General features: G+C 48.1%; 1 protein-coding gene across 8 annotated transcripts in view; it reads left to right on the top strand.

Annotated features, from left to right (window-relative positions):
* st3gal2 (ST3 beta-galactoside alpha-2,3-sialyltransferase 2) overlaps positions 1–17,998 on the top strand; it is a 782,475-nt gene that overhangs the window by 261,774 nt on the left and 502,703 nt on the right. For 2 of the 8 annotated variants that reach the window (XM_085990964.1, XM_085990969.1), the window contains exon 3: positions 13,428–13,559. The exons of the other annotated variants lie outside the window; for them this stretch is intronic. The gene's annotated coding sequence lies outside the window, so the exon portion shown is untranslated. The remainder of the gene's footprint in view (positions 1–13,427; positions 13,560–17,998) is intronic. 8 annotated transcript variants of the gene reach the window in all.

Raw genomic sequence — 17,998 nt, forward strand, 5'->3', positions numbered from 1 at the left:
AAAAATAAACTTACCTTATTTCACAGGTTTTTAAATGTATACATTATTGAAAACATTTATTTTCTGTTCCTTAAAAGTCTTATGCTCCCTAAACCTCTTCGCCTCTCTACGTCTATTTTGAACAACAACAACTTGTATTTATATAGCACCTTTTAATGTAGTAAACCATCCCAAGGTGATTCACAGGAGTATTGCAAGTCAAAAAAATTTGACACCGAGAAGAAATTAGGGCAGCTGACCAAAAGCTTGGCCAAAGAGGTAGTTTTTAAGGAGCTTGGCCAAAGAGGTAGGTTTTAAGGAGGAAAGAGAGGTAGTGAGGCAGAGAGGTTTAGGCAGGGAATTCCAGAGCTTAGGGCCTAGGCAACAGAAGACACGGCCACCAATGGTTGAGCGATTATAATCAGGGATGCTCAAGAGGGCAGAATTAGAGGAGCGCAGATATCTCAGGCGGGGTTGTCGGGCTGAAGGAGATTACAGAGATAAGGAGGGGCGAGGCCATGGAGAGATTTGAAAACAAGGATGAGAATTTTGAAATCGAGGCGTTGCTTAACTGGGAGCCGATGTAGGTCAGCGAGCACAGGGGTGATGGGTGAACGGGACTTGGTGTGAGTTAGGACACGGACAGCAGAGTTTTGGATCACCTCAAGTTTACATAAAGTAGAATGTGGGAGGCCAGCCAGGAGTGTGTTGGAATAGTCAAGTCTAGAGGTAACAAAGGCATGGATGAGGGTTTCAGCAGCAGATGCGCTGAGGCAAGGGTGGAGATGGGCGATGTTACGGAGATAGTTATGCTGTGGATATGTGGTCGGGAGCTCATTTCAGGGTCAAATATGACACCAAGGTTGCGAACTGTGTGGTTCAGCCTCAGACAGATGTTAGGGAGAAGGTTGGAGTCAGTGGCTAGGGAACGGAGTTTGTGCCGGGGACCGAAAACAATGGCTTCGGTCTTCCCAATATTTAATTGCAGAAAATTTCTGCTCATCCAGAACTGGATGTCAGACAAGCAGTCTGACAATTTAGAGAGCGTGGAGGGGTTGAGAGAAGTGGTAGTGAGGTAGAGCTGGGTGTCGTCAGCATATATGTGAAAACTGATGCAGTGTTTTCGGATGATGTTGCCAAGGGGCAACATGTAGATGAGAAATATGAGGGGGCCAAGGAAACATCAGAGGTAACGATGCGGGAGCGGAAAGAGAAACCATTGCAGGTGATTCTCTGGCTGCGATTAGATAGATAAGAATGGAACCAGGTGAGTGCAGTTCCACCCAGCTGGATGACGGTGGAGAGACATTGGAGAAGGATGGAGTGGTCAGCCATGTTAAAGGCTGCAGACAAGTCAAGAAGGACGAGGAGGGATAGTTTACCTTTGTCATAGTCACAAAGGATGTAATTTGTGACTGATGAGAGCCGTTTCGGTACTGTGGCAAGGACGGAAACCTGATTGGAGGGATTCGAACATGGCATTGTGGGAAAGATGGGCACGGATTTGGGAGGTGACAACACATTCAAGGACTTTGGGAGAGGAAAGGGAGGTTGGAGATAGGGCGGTAGTTTGCAAGGACGGAGGGGTCGAGGGTTGGTTTTTGAGGAGAGGGCGATGATGGCAGTTTGAGGGAGAGGGGGACAGTACTTTAGGGGAGAGAACCGTTAACAATGTCAGCTAACATGGGAGCCAGAAAAGGAAGTTGGGTGGTCAGCAGTTTGGTGGGAATAGGGTCGAGGGAGCAGGAGGTGGGTCTCATGGACAAGATGAGCACAGAGAGGTCATGAGCGGAGATCGGAGAGAAACTGGAGAAAGATGTGAGTTCAGGGCTAGGGCAGTGCGGAACCTTAGAGGAAGTTTGTCCCAGTGGGCTAGAGGAAGGAAGGGAGGTGGTAGAGGCAGCTGAATGGATGGTCTCGATCTTAGAGACAAAGAAGTCCATGAGCTCCTCACACTTGTTGTCAGAGGTGAGGGGCTTAAGAAGACGGTTAGCAGTAGAGAATAGGAGCCGGGGTTTATCTTTGCATCCCAGAATGATTCTGGAATAGTGAGCAATTTTTGGCAGATGAGAGCAGAACCCGATAATGCTTTATGTGGTCCAGCCAGATCTGGCGGTGAATGGCTAAACCAGTTGTCTGCCATATCCGTTCAAGTCTGTGTCCCTTGGACTTAAGGGAGCGAAGATGAGAGCCATACCAGGGGGAACAGCCAGGATGAGAGAGAGTAAGGCCTAGAAATTGGGTTGGGGTGTCAAAGTGGCGCAAAAGTCGCCTGAGCGCAGGACTTAGTGCAGCGATCGGAGTAATACCGATCGCCAGAAATTCAGTTTCAGTGCCCCTCGAGGGACACAGGGCGAGGCTCGAGGTGCTCCGCGTCCCTCTTAGGGCGCTGAAACTGATTATCACAGCGCAACGTGCCGCAGCGCCACACGCTGCAGCACGGCACACTGCGGTACTGCAGGCCTTCCTCCCACTGTTAAGGGGGAGGTGCCTGCAACAGCGTGATCCCCGCTCGCGAGTGTCGGCAAATGAGCCCGGCACCAAGGAGAAGTGCCGGGCTCTCGGGAAACAGCCGGCAATGCCGCGGGGGGGTGGGGTGGTTAGGAGGCCGGGGACGGAGATGCTAGCAGGCGGCCACTGAAAAAGCGGCCGCCCCGCACGAAAAAGCGGCCGCCCCGCACCTCCACCTTAACTTGCGTCGCTGCCGGCACAGTAAGGCCCCGTGAACCGGGCGCGGGTAGCGAATGGCGCAACTGCGGCGTTCGCTACCAAATATCGTGAACGGGGCGCGAATGGGGCGCTGCGCACACCGATGACGTCATCGGTGGCGGCGCAGCGCAACAGGCTAACGCCACCATTAGTGCCCCTCCTGAATATCGCGGGAGGCGCAGCCAGTGGCGCTACAGCCACTGCCTGCCTCTTTAGGCGCTAACAGGTGGCGCTACTCACACAATTTCTCCCCCTAATTGTTTTAATAGGGACTAGGGCATCAAAGGTGGTGGTGAGGGTGTGAATGAGCAGATCGGTAGCTGTATAAATGTCATGGTGAATGGAGGGCCAAAGGCTGGACAGTTGGGATTTCATAACTGCAGTTGTAAGAGAGTTAGGAGAGAGTTTTTTCCAGGGGTGTGCACAGAGGAAGTAGGGTTGGAGAAGTAAGAAGTTCTTTAAAACCTACCTCTTTGACCAAGCTTTTGGTCACCTGTCCTAATTTCTCCTTATGTGGCTCGGTGTCAGATTTTGTTTTATAATACTCCTGTGAAGTGCCTTGGGACGTTTTACTACATTAAAGGCACTATATAAATATAAGTTGTTGTTGTTGTTGACTTGAGGCATTTTCCAGAACTGTTGTGCTAAATGGAGTTTGTATCCCACCAATCTTCTTCCCATTTTCACCATCTCTCCAATGTCAGCCATGGCTCAGTAGGTAGCATTCTCACCTGCTCAGGTGGATGTAAAATTTCCCATGGCACTATTTGAAGAAGAGCAGGGGAGTTCTCCCGGCGTCCTGGCCAACATTAATCCATCAGCAACACCTAAAAACAGGTTACCTGGTCATCTATCTCATTGCTGTGAGTTTGCCTTTATAATAAGTGACAACACTTCCAAAGTAATGAATTGGTTGTGGGACAGCCTGAGGGCATGAAAGATGATATAGAATGCAAGTTCCTTCTCTCCAGAGGGGCTAACTGTTCAGAGGGGAAGGCATGGGAGAACATGCATTCCCCAGTATTACGGGAGCTGTAATTCACTTACGTCAGGTTTAGACTTTATCTTGCTTGAGCAGGCTGCTGGCTGAGAGGTGGGAGGTCAGGAGTTGGCAGTTCAGCAGGCAGCACTCTGAGTCAGTTTACTGTGATATTTTTATGGCCCTGGGTTTGCTCGAGCACACAGCATAAACTAACTGAGTGAACTGCAGAGTGAAGACTTTCAAACAGAAATTTGGTGAGAATGGAAATTCAGTGGTAAGTAGTAGAAAAATTGTATTTTTAACAAACTGAAACTTAGTTTGGCTTTTTAACTTAAAAAATTGCAAGTCAATTGACAGTAAATGGTCAGTCAACTTATGGCTAGTTCAAAGTAATGGTGTGCACCACTTAGGTTCCTGACTTAATAATATGGCCCTTTCCCACCCCCGTGAAATTTTGAGATTGCGACTCATATTTGCTGCAGAATTTTCAAGAATTACTGTGTAATTTACTGAAAGAACTGTGGTCATAGATTGTTGTGCATAGATACATAAGCAGAAAGCTGCAGAAGTTACGGCAGAGAAGGAGGCCATTCAGCCCATCACACCTGTGCTAACTCGAGCTCCTTAGCTAAACTATCTAGTCTAATCCCATTTCTGTGTCTTTTCATATTGGATTCTTTCTTTTCAAATATTTCTCTGATTCCCTTTAAATGATGTGTTAAAGCATCCCATGGTCGATTAACCCTCTGTGTGGGGGGGAAAAAAATCCTTCTCACGCGCTGCTGTTTTTTCTAGTGTGAATCCTGAGTCTATTGTCACCTTGTTACCAATTTGCCAACCAGTGGAAACAATCTTTCACTATTAACTCTCTCGAACCCTTTTATAATTCTGAACATTTCTAGTAGATCCTGTACTTAACTTTCTATGTGAAAAAGCCCCACTTTTACATTGCACAATGGATGCAGGATTTCTTTCGGGCATCATCAAGTCATGACAGCAAGGGACAGCACATGGCTGCAGTATGAATTAACATTGCCATCATTTTGTAGTCACTGCTGGTGCTCAGAGTAACATGGAAGTGATGATTGTATCTCTGTGTTTCAGTGTTTGTAGCACACATGTATAATTCGGGCTTGAGGCAGGGCCCCAAATTGTGTGGCTACTCTGCCGCGTTTCCCACATTACAACAGTGGCTACACTGCCAAAGTATTTAATTGGCTGTAAAATGCTTTGGGATGTCCTAAAGGCACTATAGAAATGCAAGTCTTTCTTTTTTCAGTAGGTCACTGGCTAGGTGTTAATTAGATACTGTGTGGCTGGGTGTTGACTGACCAGTTGAAACTGAGGTGTGTCTGAAAGGTATTTATTAGAGGGCATATCTGCAAGAGCACAGAACTCGAGCTAACTGAGTGAACAGCAAACAGAGTGAAGATTTTAAATCAAGAATTTGGTGAGAATAGGAATTAGGTGCAGAGCTAAATTAAAAAGCAGAACCTCGAGGGTAGTAATCTTGGGATTATTACTCGAGCTATGTGCTAATTGGCATAGGGACAAACTGATCAGGAAAGCGCATGCGCAGCTGGAAGACCGGTGTGGGGAAGAGCGGTTCCAGTTCATGGGACATTGGCATCAGTACTGTTTGGCCCAGCCTGTTCTGTGAATCCATCCACTTTGGCCTAGACTGCACTGTGAATCCATCCACTTTGGTCTAGACTGCACTGTGAATCCATCCACTTTGGTCTAGACTGCACTATGAATCCAATCACTTTATCACAAGCAATATTTTGATCCTTTTTTGCAAAGTCTGAACATGTTCAACTCCCTCTGGAACCAATTTCGGGTGGGATGGAGAGTGAAAGTAGATTTGAGGTTAGGATCAGATCAGCCATGATCTTATTGAATGGCGGAGCAGGCTCGAGGGGCCGATTGGCCTACTCCTGCTCCTATTTCTTATGTTCTTATGTAATGCAGGTGCATGGGCTCCCCCTCTCCCCTACTACATGTACTGACAGAGATGGAGACGTGCCATTTTATAATCTTTGAAACACACTCTCAATCCCTAAAATTGATTTACCTGTAAACATCTTGTGATGAAATATGCCTTCATCAGACCTGCTTGTATTTTACCTGCTTGTATTGTGTGAACCACACCCTTTTGTTCCTATTGTGTGTATTGGCTACGCCCCTGTCTTTTGCCATATAAAGGTCTCAGGAGCTGTATGAGTCACTCACTACCAGACGAACCCGATGTGGGAAGACCTGCTATGCTGCTATGTTCTTAGTGATTAAAAGCCTTCAGTTGAATCCTTGTCTTTGAGTCATTGATGGCATATCACATCTGACATTATTCTCTGACTATATAAGCTGTGTCTTTATGCATTTCTCCACTTCACCTGACGAAGGAGCAGCGCTCCGAAAGCTTGTGATTTCAAATAAAGCTGTTGGACTATAACCTGGTGTTGTGTGACTTCTTACATTTATCCACCCCAGTCCAACTCCGGCATCTCCACACCATAAAATTGATTGCAATGTTTCCACATAATTTTTTGTTAATTTGCAACTGGTTAATTACAACAAGTTGTTATACAATAACTACATTGTCCTAACAGTACTCATGAGTCATTGAACATAATACAGCGCCTTGGGACTCAGCCTTACGTAATGGTGTACACAATGACCTCGGGGACTGTTTCTGGTGAGTAATATTAGTATCTAAGTGCTCCGTTGTGTTGTATATAGATATATACCACAGGATCAGAGTTTCAGTGCAGGATTCAACCAATCCTGCCATTTGGGAAATTAGTTTGGTTGTGCATGTAGTGATATGGATCCTGCATTAGTGGTCCTGTGAGCCCCCACTATAGGCCCTGGAGCACTGGTTTGAGGTACTGGCTGTGTATGGTCTCTATTTCATTTTGTTCCTGGAAAGCAGCTGCTCTGTTCCTGAAGTGGATTCCACTGAGGATTCACAGCCGGAACTCTTGGGCTAAGATTCTGACCTTTGGCAGGAGGTTGTCCCAGGTTGAGCTGGATCTGCGAACAGTATGGAGTTTGTAACCCTTCCCATTCCCGAAATTCTACCTAGTTTTTGTTTTATTTTTCTAGCTTTTTAAGAAAATTAAAAAATATAAATGGCTTTCCGATGGTTGAACAAGTTTATGCATTGAGTGGCTGACCCACACAAAGGAGAAAGATTGTAGGCTCGCTTCCCTTGTTCATTCTTTGCCCAGCAGTAGACAGGCTACAATTGGGCTCAGTGCCCTGGGATTGGCAGCCATCATTCCTACTCATAACTGCCATCTAGTGACCCCTTGAAAGTGCATGTGTGGATGCTGGGTCAGCACAAAATTAGAAAGAAAGACTTGCATTTATATAGCACCTTCCACGCTCTCAGGACGTCCCAAAGCACTTTATAGCCAATTAAGTGCTTTATAGCCAATGAAGTACTTTTGAAGTGTAGTCACTGTTGTAATCTTCTTCTTCTTCTTAGGCAGTCCCTCGGAACCGAGGATGACTTGCTTCCACACTAAAAATGAGTTCTCAGGTGACTGATGAGTCCAATGCGGGACCTACTGCCTCTGTCACAGGTGGGGCAGACGGTAGTTGAAGGGGCGGGTGGGTGGGGTGCTTGGGTTGACGTGCGCTCCTTCCGCTGTTTGCACTTAACTTCCGCTTGCTCCCGGTGAAGAGACTCGAGTTGTTCGCCGCCTTCCCAGATGCTTCTCCTCCACTTTGTGCAGTCTTGGGCCGGGGATTCCCAAGTGTCGGTGGGGGTGTTGCACTTTTTCAAGGAGGCTTTGAGGGTGTCATTGAAGCCTTTCCTCTGCCCACCTGGGGCTCTCTTGCCGTATCGGAGCTCCAAGTAGAGCGCTTGTTTTGGGAGTCTCGTATTGGGCATGCGGACGATGTGGCCTGTCGATCGGAGCTGATTGAGCGTGGTCAGAGCTTCGATGCTGGGGATGTTGGCCTGAGCGAGAACACTGACGTTGGTGTGCCAATCCTGCCAATGGATATGCAGGGTCTTGCGGAGGCAGCGTTGGTGGTACCACTCCAGTGCTTTGAGGTGCCTGATGTACATGGTCCATGTCTCTGGAGGGTATCACTGCTGCTCTGTAGACCATGAACTTAGTGCCGGGTTTGAGGTCCCGGTCTTCAAACACTCTCTTCCTCAGGCGACCGAAGGCTGCACTGGCACACTGAAGGCGGCGTTGGACTTCGTCATCGATGTCTGCCCTTGATGACAGTAGGCTCCCGAGGTATGGAAAGTGGTCCACGTTGTCCAAGGCCTCGTCGTAGATTTTGATAATCGGGGGTCAGTACTGTGTGGCGGGGCAGGTTGTTAGAGGACCTTTGTCTTACGGATGTTTAGTGTAAGGCCCATGCTCTCGTATGCTTCAGTGAAGGTGTTGATGATGGTTTGGAGTTCGACCTCTGAGTGCGCGCAGACGCAAGTGTCGTCTGCATACTGTAATTCGATGACAGAGGACGGGACGACCTTGGATCTGGACTGGAGGCGACGGAAGTTGAACAGTTTCCCGTTTGTTCTGTAGATTAGCTCCACTCCAGTGGGGAGCTTACTGAGGGTGAGATGGAGCATTGCAGCAAGGAAGATCGAGAAGGGAGTTGGTGCGATGACACCATAATGTAGGAAACGCGGCAGCTAATTTGTGTTCAGCAAGGTTCCATGAACAGCAATATGGTAATGACCAGATAACTGGTTTTAGTGATATTGGTTGAAGGATAAATATTGGCCAGGACACCAGGGTGAACTCCCCTGCTCTCCTTTGAATATTACTATGGGATCTTTTACATCCACCTGAGAGAGCAGACAGGACCTTGATTTAATGTCTCCTCCGAAAGATGGCACTTCCTCAGTACTGCACTGGAGTGCCAGTCTAGATTTTGTGCTCAAGTCTCTGGAGTGGGGCTTGAACCCGCAACCTTCTGACTCAGAGGCGAGAGCGATACCACTGTGCCACAGTGACACCTAAATTTATATCTAATAAGGTTTTTAAATTCCCCCTGGAGCCAAAATCAGCGAACAGCCCAAACCGGGTATCAAACCTAGTGGCAGATACCATTACTCACAATACTTTACATGAATTAATAAAATAAAACCTTTCTAATGCCCTAGATTAAATATATTCCATCTACATATTTTCCTAGTACCAGTCATTGGAACAACAAAACTCCTTTAATCTTTGGGGAGAGTAATTACCTGTAATGAATATCTCTTCACTTTTTAAGCAGTAAGTAAGGGGAAAAGTTTGAGCCATGCTCTGAGCACGCAGTTAGTCAGTACAAAATCCCATTAATCATGGGTCCCTGGAGAAGACAACAGACTAGGACCATCCGACATTTGCCTAAAAAAACAGGTGGGAAAGAGCTGAGAAAGGAAAATGAAAATCAGAGCCAAAATGATGAGGGTAATCCACAGGCTGGCGAGTGTTACAGAGTGTGTAACGCAGGGAGGATAACACATAGGGTGCAGTAACCTAGTGGTTATGGTACTGGTACTAGCAACCCAGAGGTTGCAAGTTCATAAACCCACCATGGCAAGTTAGAAAATTTAAATCAGTAAATCTGGTAATTGGTTCACTAATGTCCTTCAGGGAAGAATCTACCACCCCCACCCGGTCTGGCCTGCATCTGACCTGATTTATAATGCCCTCGGGACAATAAGGATGGTAGATATACAAAAAAATGGCTGGAGCGTGTTACACACATGTAGCACACATGCTGGAGTGTGTTACAGAGAAGGTCTTGCAAAGGCTAGGGTGTGTTATACAGAATGTAAAGCAAACTGGAATAGAAACAGTAAAAGCTGGAAATACACTGTCTTAATTAAGACTCTGACAATCTCTCCGCATCTGTAAAGCAACAAGGCTTTTGTTAGAACTGAAAGGGAAGTGAGTTCCTTAGCAGGGTGGAAAACAAGAGGGAGTAAAGTAACATTATACAGGGGAGAGGGGTTTAAGGAGACAGTGGAGAAAAGAAGCCAGGGTTATCTTTGCTTTCCAGGATGATCCTGGAGTAGTGGGTGGTTTTTGGCAGAAGAGAGCGAAGCCCTTGATGTGATCCAGCCAGATCTACTGATGGATGGCCAGATACGCTCACATCTGCGCCATTGGACTTGAGGGAGTGAAGATGATGATAATACCAGAGAGTAAAGGTTTTGCTGGGGCCAAGGGCATCAAAGATGGAGGTAAGGGAATGATTGAGCAAATCAACAACGGCTGAAATAGTGGCGAATGGAGTTGGGAGTTTGAAAATGTGGTTGGGGGTGAGTTTCTTTCCAGGGGTGGATGTAGAAGGGAATGTGGTTGGAAGGAGGTAGAGGGATGTGAGTGGTGGTAGATACTAGGGAGTGGGCAAAGATAGAAAGGTCAAGGGGGTGGCCATGACTTTGGGTAGGAGAAACTGTTAGATGTTATAAAAGGTCAATGAGGCAATGGAAAGACATTAAAAGAATGTATGAATGGCTATGGTGGTGAGAAGACATGGAAAATGCCCATAGAAGGAAAAAGGCAAGAAAATGGATGAAATCTGAGGGAAGAAAATAGGGAAAAAAGCTGCAGATGTAGGAGGTCTAGAATGAAAACAAAAATGCTGGAATTGCTCGATAGGTCCACCTGACCTGAAAAGGGCCAATGCCCTGGGCACAACCCTTCCCCCGAAAGGATGGCCAGGGTCACACTTGCCACTTTGCCAAACACCTCTATTCTATCTGCCTTTGTGATCCTGAGCTCCCCGAGGCTCACCACTTTAACTCTATCTGTCATTCCCACTCTGACCTCTCCAACGTTGATCTCCTACACTATTGCTAATTGGCCTGAAAGTGTACTAAAAGGTCATCCTTTTAATGAGATTAATATTTGACCCATGTGGTGATGTCCTGGCTCGCTGTACTCCTTCCCAAAGAGTTTGGGATCTCTCTGGGTCGTTATCCAAGCTGTGCATCCAGCAGAGAGCTGTCAATCAGCCAGAGTGGATCGGTGGCTCAGAGCCTTGCACCACCCAGACAGCAAACAAAAGGCAAGTTGTTAGTGACTTCTGTCCACATTGAACTTAGGACAGATAATCTGAAGGAATTAGAATCGTATTAGCTTCACACAGCAACCCCATTTTTGTTTTTGTTTTTTCTTTAATATTTGCTTTACACCCAAGAGTTTCCTCCAAAAAACAAGCGAGTAGTGTCGGAAAAAGAAAGGCTTGCATTTCTGTAGCGCCTTTCACAGCCTCAGGATGTCTCAACGCGCTTTATAGCCAATTAAGTACTTTTTAAAGTGTGGTCGCTGTTGTAATCACAGAATCACAGAATCACAGAAACCCCACAGTGCAGATAGAGGCCATTTCGGCCCATCGAGCCTGCACCGACACATATCCCACCCGATCCCCGTAACCCCTACACCAACACATATCCCACTCTATCCCCGTAACCCCACGTATTTAGTCCCCCTAACACTAAGGGTCAATTTATCATAGCCAATCAACCTAACCCGCACATCTTTGGAGTGTGGGAGGAAACCGGAGCACCCAGAGGAAACCCACGCAAACACGGGGAGAATGTGCAAACTCCACACAGTCGCCCGAGGCCGGATTCGAACCCGGGCCCCTGGCGCTGTGAGGCAACAGTGCTAACCACTATGCCACCGTGCTGTAGGAAACTTGGCAGCCAATTTGCACACAGCAAGATCCCACAAACAGCAATGTGATAATGACCAGATAATCTGTTTTAGTGATGTTGGTTGAGGGATAAATATTGGCCAGGACACTGGGGAGAACTCCCCTGCTGTTCTTCAATATAGTGCCATGGGATCTTTTACATCCACCAGAGAGGGCAGACAGAGCCTCGGTTTCACGTCGCATCCAAAAGAAGGCACTGCTGGCACACACAGTCATTGCTGCACTGTGTCAGTGTGTCACCCTGGATAACGTGCTCAAGTTTCTGGAGTGGGAGTTGAACCCACAACTTTCTGTCTCAGAGGCAAAGAGTGCTACCACTGAGCCAGAGCTGACATTAGACCTGTGTTGATTTGTTTTGGGCAACCATCTATAATTGTCCTCATCTTCAGAACAGCCCTTCGAGCACTCTGAGAGATGTGTTCATGCCCCACATAGTTATTATTTATGGAGCTGTTTGTTTCTTTTGAAAAGTGCTTTAGGAAGGATGTAAAAGCGCATTCTTTGTACTCCTGTAAAAATGATAAAAAGAAAGATTTGTATCTATGTCGCGCCTTATCATGCCTCTCAGAAACATTTTAACATGCTTCATGTACAATGAATTACTTTGAACTGCAGTAGCCATTTTGAACATAGCTGTAGCCCACACAAAAACCAATGATATGAATGACCAGTTGATCTGTTTTTGGAGGTATTGGTCAAGGAGGGAATGTTGGCCACAGCACTAGGAGAACTCCCTACTCTTCTTCCAATAGTGCCATGGAATCTTTTCTGTCCAGCTGAATTACCTGAACAGGTAAACAAGATCTTGGTTTAAGCTGTCATCCAAAGGGTGAAAATCAGAGATTGCCCGCTTATATGAGTTAAACTAGAAAATTAACTGAAAAACCTATAGCTCCGGACTTGTTTTTTATTCGTTCACGGGATGTGGGTGTCGCTGGCAAAGCCAGCATTTATTGCCCATCCCTCGTTGGTGAGCTGCCATCTTGAACCGCTACAGTCCGTGTGGACGATCAGATTTTATGCTCTCATTGGCCCACAGCCTCCCCCCCACCCCACCCCCTAGTGTATCACATATACCACACAAGGGTAATCTCAGATTACTAGCCACATACATACTAAAATAATTGATAACAGACAGCTGGCTAAGAAGTTCACCTGCTTACCAATAAGATCAGGACCTCTGGAATTCTGGGACATTCTGGTGGCACTGGGACTGAGAGACACTAGGAACTGAGTTCAGACTACCATAACTTAATGTCACTTGAGACCCATACAAAAGTGAGAGCCACCCCTCAATACAGACTACCCTTCATAGTAAGCTGGCAAGGGTCCAGAGACATCCAGTAGTAACAATTACTCTATCAGTCTGAAAAGGTGTCTGTGTCTTTCAAAAAGTCCTCTAGGGCCTATTGGCCTTCTCTCCAATCTGGTACAATGGTGCATACCCAGGTTCATTCACCACAGGCAGATTCCAGACCTGATGTGAGAAGGACATCACGAGACTAGACCCGCTCCTCAACAGGAGCCAGCCAGATTACGGCCTTCCAACATATTCAACTTCATCACCATTACTGCGGTTATTTCACATACTTCAAAGTCCCATAATCATAATGACTGAAGATGTGAACATTTTATTATGATTAACAGCTCAATAATAATGCAGGATAAGTCCTTAAAATGGCCTTCCCCTCAAGTAACTGAGTTAAAAGTATCCCCTTTATATGTAATTTTTTTATATATATATATATATTTTGACATTTAAAATAGGACATAATGTTATTCTGTCATGCTTCCTTCCTGATTGCAACGGCCAAGCAACAGTGCCGAGATAGGGACATTTTTTCCACTCAGTTTTGACTAACAGCATCCTTACACCCAACTGAGTTTTTCTTATTACTGAAAAGCCGAAGTGAAGGACTAAGGCATATAGTGCATGGCACCAAAAAAATTGTGAAGAGAAGTTGAGGTAGATCAGGTAGTTATACAAAGGAGTGTCACAATGCAGAGCGATGATATTTTCTTGAGCTTTTCTTCTCTCTCTCTCTCTCTCTCTCTCTCTCTCTCTCTGTAGGGCCTTATAGATGGCTAGTCCCTGATTAGCCCACCCTCAGCTCTGAGCCATCCATCTAGTGGTGTGACAGTGATAGAACGTGGAGCAGCACAGGACAGTCTGTTGTGCTCTGTCAAGCGGGAGATCACACAGGTAAAACTGCAGACGTTTGATGTGCGTTAAAAAAAAAATCTTTAATGAAAAGAAGTGCAACACATTATGCCACATGTTAAGGTGTGACATTCAGCTATGTGGACGGACATGACAGAACTTCTTTTGCCATCTATCTGACAGTGAGTTAACATACGGAATGCAAAAAACATATTTGATAGGCACAATGTTGTTGCTAGTGCTATTGGTACTGGTGCTATATGGGAAAGGTCATTCCCAAGATAATGCACTTTAACAGGAACAGAGGAATTGCTGGTCCAAGATCCATCTAGTTCACATTCTACCACCCTGGTAGTCGCATGATAAAATGCTAAGAGTTGTTGACTATTCATAGCAATTAATCTCTATCAATTATTCTACAACAGACCCAGGCATGGTGTCTATTACTCTTCCTGTGTGATAATCTTAATTCATCACCTCAAACTGCTTCCACAGCAGCAAGCCTTTGGCGCATTGGTAGCATCCCCGCCTCTGGGCCAGAAGGTGCAGGGTTTGAACTCTACTCCAGACACTCCCAGCGAGTGGAGTTGGAGCTCTGGCTTTGAATCCTGGGTTGACATTCGCGTCCATTGGGTGTGGGTGCGCCCCCCCCCCCAATATCGTATGGGTTGTGGGAGCTCATAAAACCCTCCCGCCGTATAGGACTAACCACCCGGTCGGCTGATGTAAAGATGATTACAGCCATGGAAGGAGCATTAATGCAGCCAGTCCAGACTGTTAATCAGCCTGCAAATCCTTCAACTACTTCACACTGTTGGGACAGTGGAAAGACTCCGAGAAGAAGCAGCTTCTACTACCACCTGTGTATTTCATTCAATTCCTAAAGAGTTCAAAATACTCTTCACAACCTTGGAGAAGGAGAAAGTCCGGAACCTAAAGTTCCTGTAAGATTATTTAATCTTGGAGTTACTTCCCACAACCTTTTGATCTCCTACTACAGGGGACACTGGGGCCATGGGATTCTAGCTTACTTAACACGTTTCTCTTCAAATCTTCTCTCTGCTATTTTATCAGAGACTAGCTGGGGGGGCCCGGCGTTGCCTAGGCTTTTTTGTAGAACGGCAGTTTACAGGGCCGCGCGGTTGATGGCCGGCCGCTGCCGCTCCCCCCGCTCTGTGTCTCGGGCCGAGCGGTTGTCAGGCCCGGCCCGAGTGAGCCCAACTCACCTCCCACTCCGGCGGGCCGGGAGCGGGATACTGTGCCAGAGCCGCAATGTGGGAGTTTGTTGTGCTGGTGCTGTCGCTGTCAGTATGAAAAAAATGGCGGCGACGTTTTGGGAGGCTGCAGGATTGGCCCGCCCACACACGGAATGAAACGCCCCCCATGACGCACCGATTGGTCAAGCATCAGGTCACTGAACTGTAGGCTTGGTCAACCATCACGTCACTCAACGCTAATGAGCGGTAGGATTGGTCAACCGCTAATGAGCGGATTTTTGAACGTTTTTTGTATACTGTCCGAACAATTTTTGTCTGACCAAAAAGTAAATATGCCTATGACACTCCCCTGATCATCAGCTTTCTTTTGATATAGAGAGAGGGAAAGAGAGAGAGAGGGAAGAGGAGAGAGAGAGGGAAGGAGAGAGAGAGAGGGAAGGAGAGAGAGGGAAGGAGGGAGAGGGAAGGAGAGAGAGGGGGAAGGAGAGAGAGAGGGAAGGAGAGAGAGAGAGGGAAGGAGAGAGGGAAGGTGAGAGAGACAGAGAGGGAGAGAGACAGAGGGAAGGAGAGAGAGACAGAGAGGGAAGGAGAGAGAGACAGAGGGAAGGAGAGAGAGGGAAGAAGAGAGAGACAGAGAGGGAAGGAGAGAGAGGGAAGGAGGGAGAGAGAGAGAGGGAAGGAGACAGAGAGAGAGAGAGAGGGAAGGAGAGAGACAGAGAGAGGGGAGGAGAGAGGGGAGGAGAGAGAGAGGGAAGGAGAGAGAGACAGAGAGGGAAGGAGAGAGAGGGAAGGAGGGAGAGAGAGAGGGAAGGAGAGAGGGAAGGTGAGAGAGGGAAGGAGAGAGAGAGAGAGGGAAGGAGAGAGAGAGAGAGGGAAGGAGAGAGAGAGAGGGAAGGAAGGAGAGAGAGGGAAGGATGGAGAGAGAGGGAAGGAGAGAGAGAGGGAAGGAGAGAGAGAGGGAAGGAGAGAGAGAGAGAGAAAGAGAGAGAGAGAAAGAGAGAGAGAGAAGGAGAGAGAGAGAGAGGGAAGGAGAGAGGGAGAGAGAGAGAGAGAAGGAGAGAGAGAGAGAGGGAAGGAGAGAGGGAGAGAGAGAGAGGGAAGGAGAGAGAGAGAGGGAAGGAGAGAGAGAGAGAGGAGGGAAGGAGAGAGAGAGAGGGAAGGAGAGAGGGAAGGAGGGAGAGAGAGAGGGAAGGAGAGAGGGAAGGTGAGAGAGGGAAGGAGAGCGAGAAAGAGGGAAGGAGAGAGAGGGAAGGAGAGAGAGGGAAGGAGGGAGAGAGAGAGAGGGAAGGAGAGAGAGAGGGGGAAGGAGAGAGAGAGAGGGAAGGAGAGAGAGAGAGGGAAGGAGAGAGAGAGAGAGAAGGAGAGAGAGAGAGAAGGAGAGAGAGAGAGAGAGAGGGAAGGAGAGAGAGAGAGAGAGGGAAGGAGAGAGAGAGAGGGAAGGAGAGAGAGAGAGAGAGCGGGAAGGAGAGAGAGAGGGAAGGAGAGAGAGAGAGGGAAGGAGAGAGACAGAGAGAAGGAGAGAGAGAGGGAAGGAGGGGGAGAGAGAGGGAAGGAGGGGAGAGAGAGGGAAGGAGGGAGAGAGAGGGAAGGAGAGAGAGAGGGAAGGAGAGAGAGAGGGAAGGAGAGAGAGAGGGAAGGAGAGAGAGAGAGAGAGGAAGGAGAGAGAGAGAGGGAAGGAGAGAGAGAGAGGGAAGGAGAGAGAGAGAGAGGGAAAGAGAGAGAGAGAGAAGGAGAGAGAGAGAGAGAGAGGGAAGGAGAGAGGGAAGGAGAGAGCGAGAGAGGGAAGGAGAGAGAGAGGGAAGGAGAGAGAGGGAAGGAGACAGAGAGAGAGAGAGAGGGAAGGAGAGAGACAGAGAGAGGGGAGGAGAGAGGGGAGGAGAGAGAGAGGGAAGGAGAGAGAGACAGAAAGGGAAGGAGAGAGAGGGAAGGAGGGAGAGAGAGAGGGAAGGAGAGAGGGAAGGTGAGAGAGGGAAGGAGAGAGAGAGAGGGAAGGAGAGAGAGAGAGAGGGAAGGAGAGAGAGAGAGGGAAGGAAGGAGAGAGGGGAAGGATGGAGAGAGAGGGAAGGAGAGAGAGAGGGAAGGAGAGAGAGAGAGGGAAGGAGAGAGAGAGAGAAAGAGAGAGACGAGAGAAAGAGAGAGAGAGAGAAGGAGAGAGAGAGAGAGGGAAGGAGAGAGGGAGAGAGAGAGAGGGAAGGAGAGAGAGAGAGGAAGGAGAGAGAGAGAGCGGGAAGGAGAGAGAGAGAGGGAAGGAGAGAGAGAGAGAGAGAGGGAAGGAGAGAGAGAGAGGGAAGGAGAGAGGGAAGGAGGAGAGAGAGAGGGAGGTGAGAGAGGAGGAGAGGAGAGAGAGGGAAGGAGAGAGGAAGGAGAGAGAGGGAAGGAGGGAGAGAGAGAGAGGGAAGGAGAGAGAGAGGGGGAAGAGAGGAGAGAGAGAGAGAGAGAGAAGGAGAGAGAGAGGAAGGAGAGAGAGAGAGAGAGGGAAGGAGAGAGAGAGGGAAGGAGAGAGAGAGAGAGAGCGGGAAGGAGAGAGAGAGGGAAGGAGAGAGAGAGAGGGAAGGAGAGGACAGAGAGAAGGAGAGAGAGAGGGAAGGAGGGGGAGAGAGAGGGAAGGAGGGGAGAGAGAGGGAAGGAGGGAGAGAGAGGGAAGGAGAGAGAGAGGGAAGGAGAGAGAGAGGGAAGGAGAGAGAGGGAAGGAGAGAGAGAGAGAGAGGGAAGGAGAGAGAGAGAGGGAAGGAGAGAGAGAGAGGGGAAGAGAGAGAGAGAGAAGGAGAGAGAGAGAAGGAGAGAGAGAGAGAGAGGAAGGAGAGAGGGAAGGAGAGAGCGAGAGAGGGAAGGAGAGAGAGAGAGAGGGAAGGAGAGAGAGAGGGATGGAGAGAGAGAGGGAAGGAGAGAGAGGGAAGGAGAGAGAGAGAGAGAGGGGGAAGGAGAGAGAGAGGGAAGGAGAGAGAGGGAAGAGAGAGAGAGAGGGAAGGAGAGAGAGAGAGGGAAGGAGAGAGAGAGAGAGAGGGAAGGAGAGCGAGACAGAGGGAAGGAGAGAGACAGAGAGGGAAGGAGAGAGACAGAGAAAGAAGGAGAGATAGAGGGAAGGAGGGGGAGAGAGAGGGAAGGAGGGAGAGAGAGGGGAAGGAGAGAGAGAGGGAAGGAGGAGAGAGAGAGGAAAGGAGAGAGAGAGGGAAGGAGAGAGAGAGAGAGGAAGGAGAGAGAGAGGGAAGGAGAGAGACAGAGAGAGAGGGAAGGAGAGAGACAGAGAGAGAGACAGCGAGAGAG

This window comes from Somniosus microcephalus, chromosome 6 (genome assembly GCF_052327205.1).
Source record: "Somniosus microcephalus isolate GS21.2 chromosome 6, FLI_Smic_1.0, whole genome shotgun sequence".
Taxonomy (NCBI): domain Eukaryota; kingdom Metazoa; phylum Chordata; class Chondrichthyes; order Squaliformes; family Somniosidae; genus Somniosus; species Somniosus microcephalus.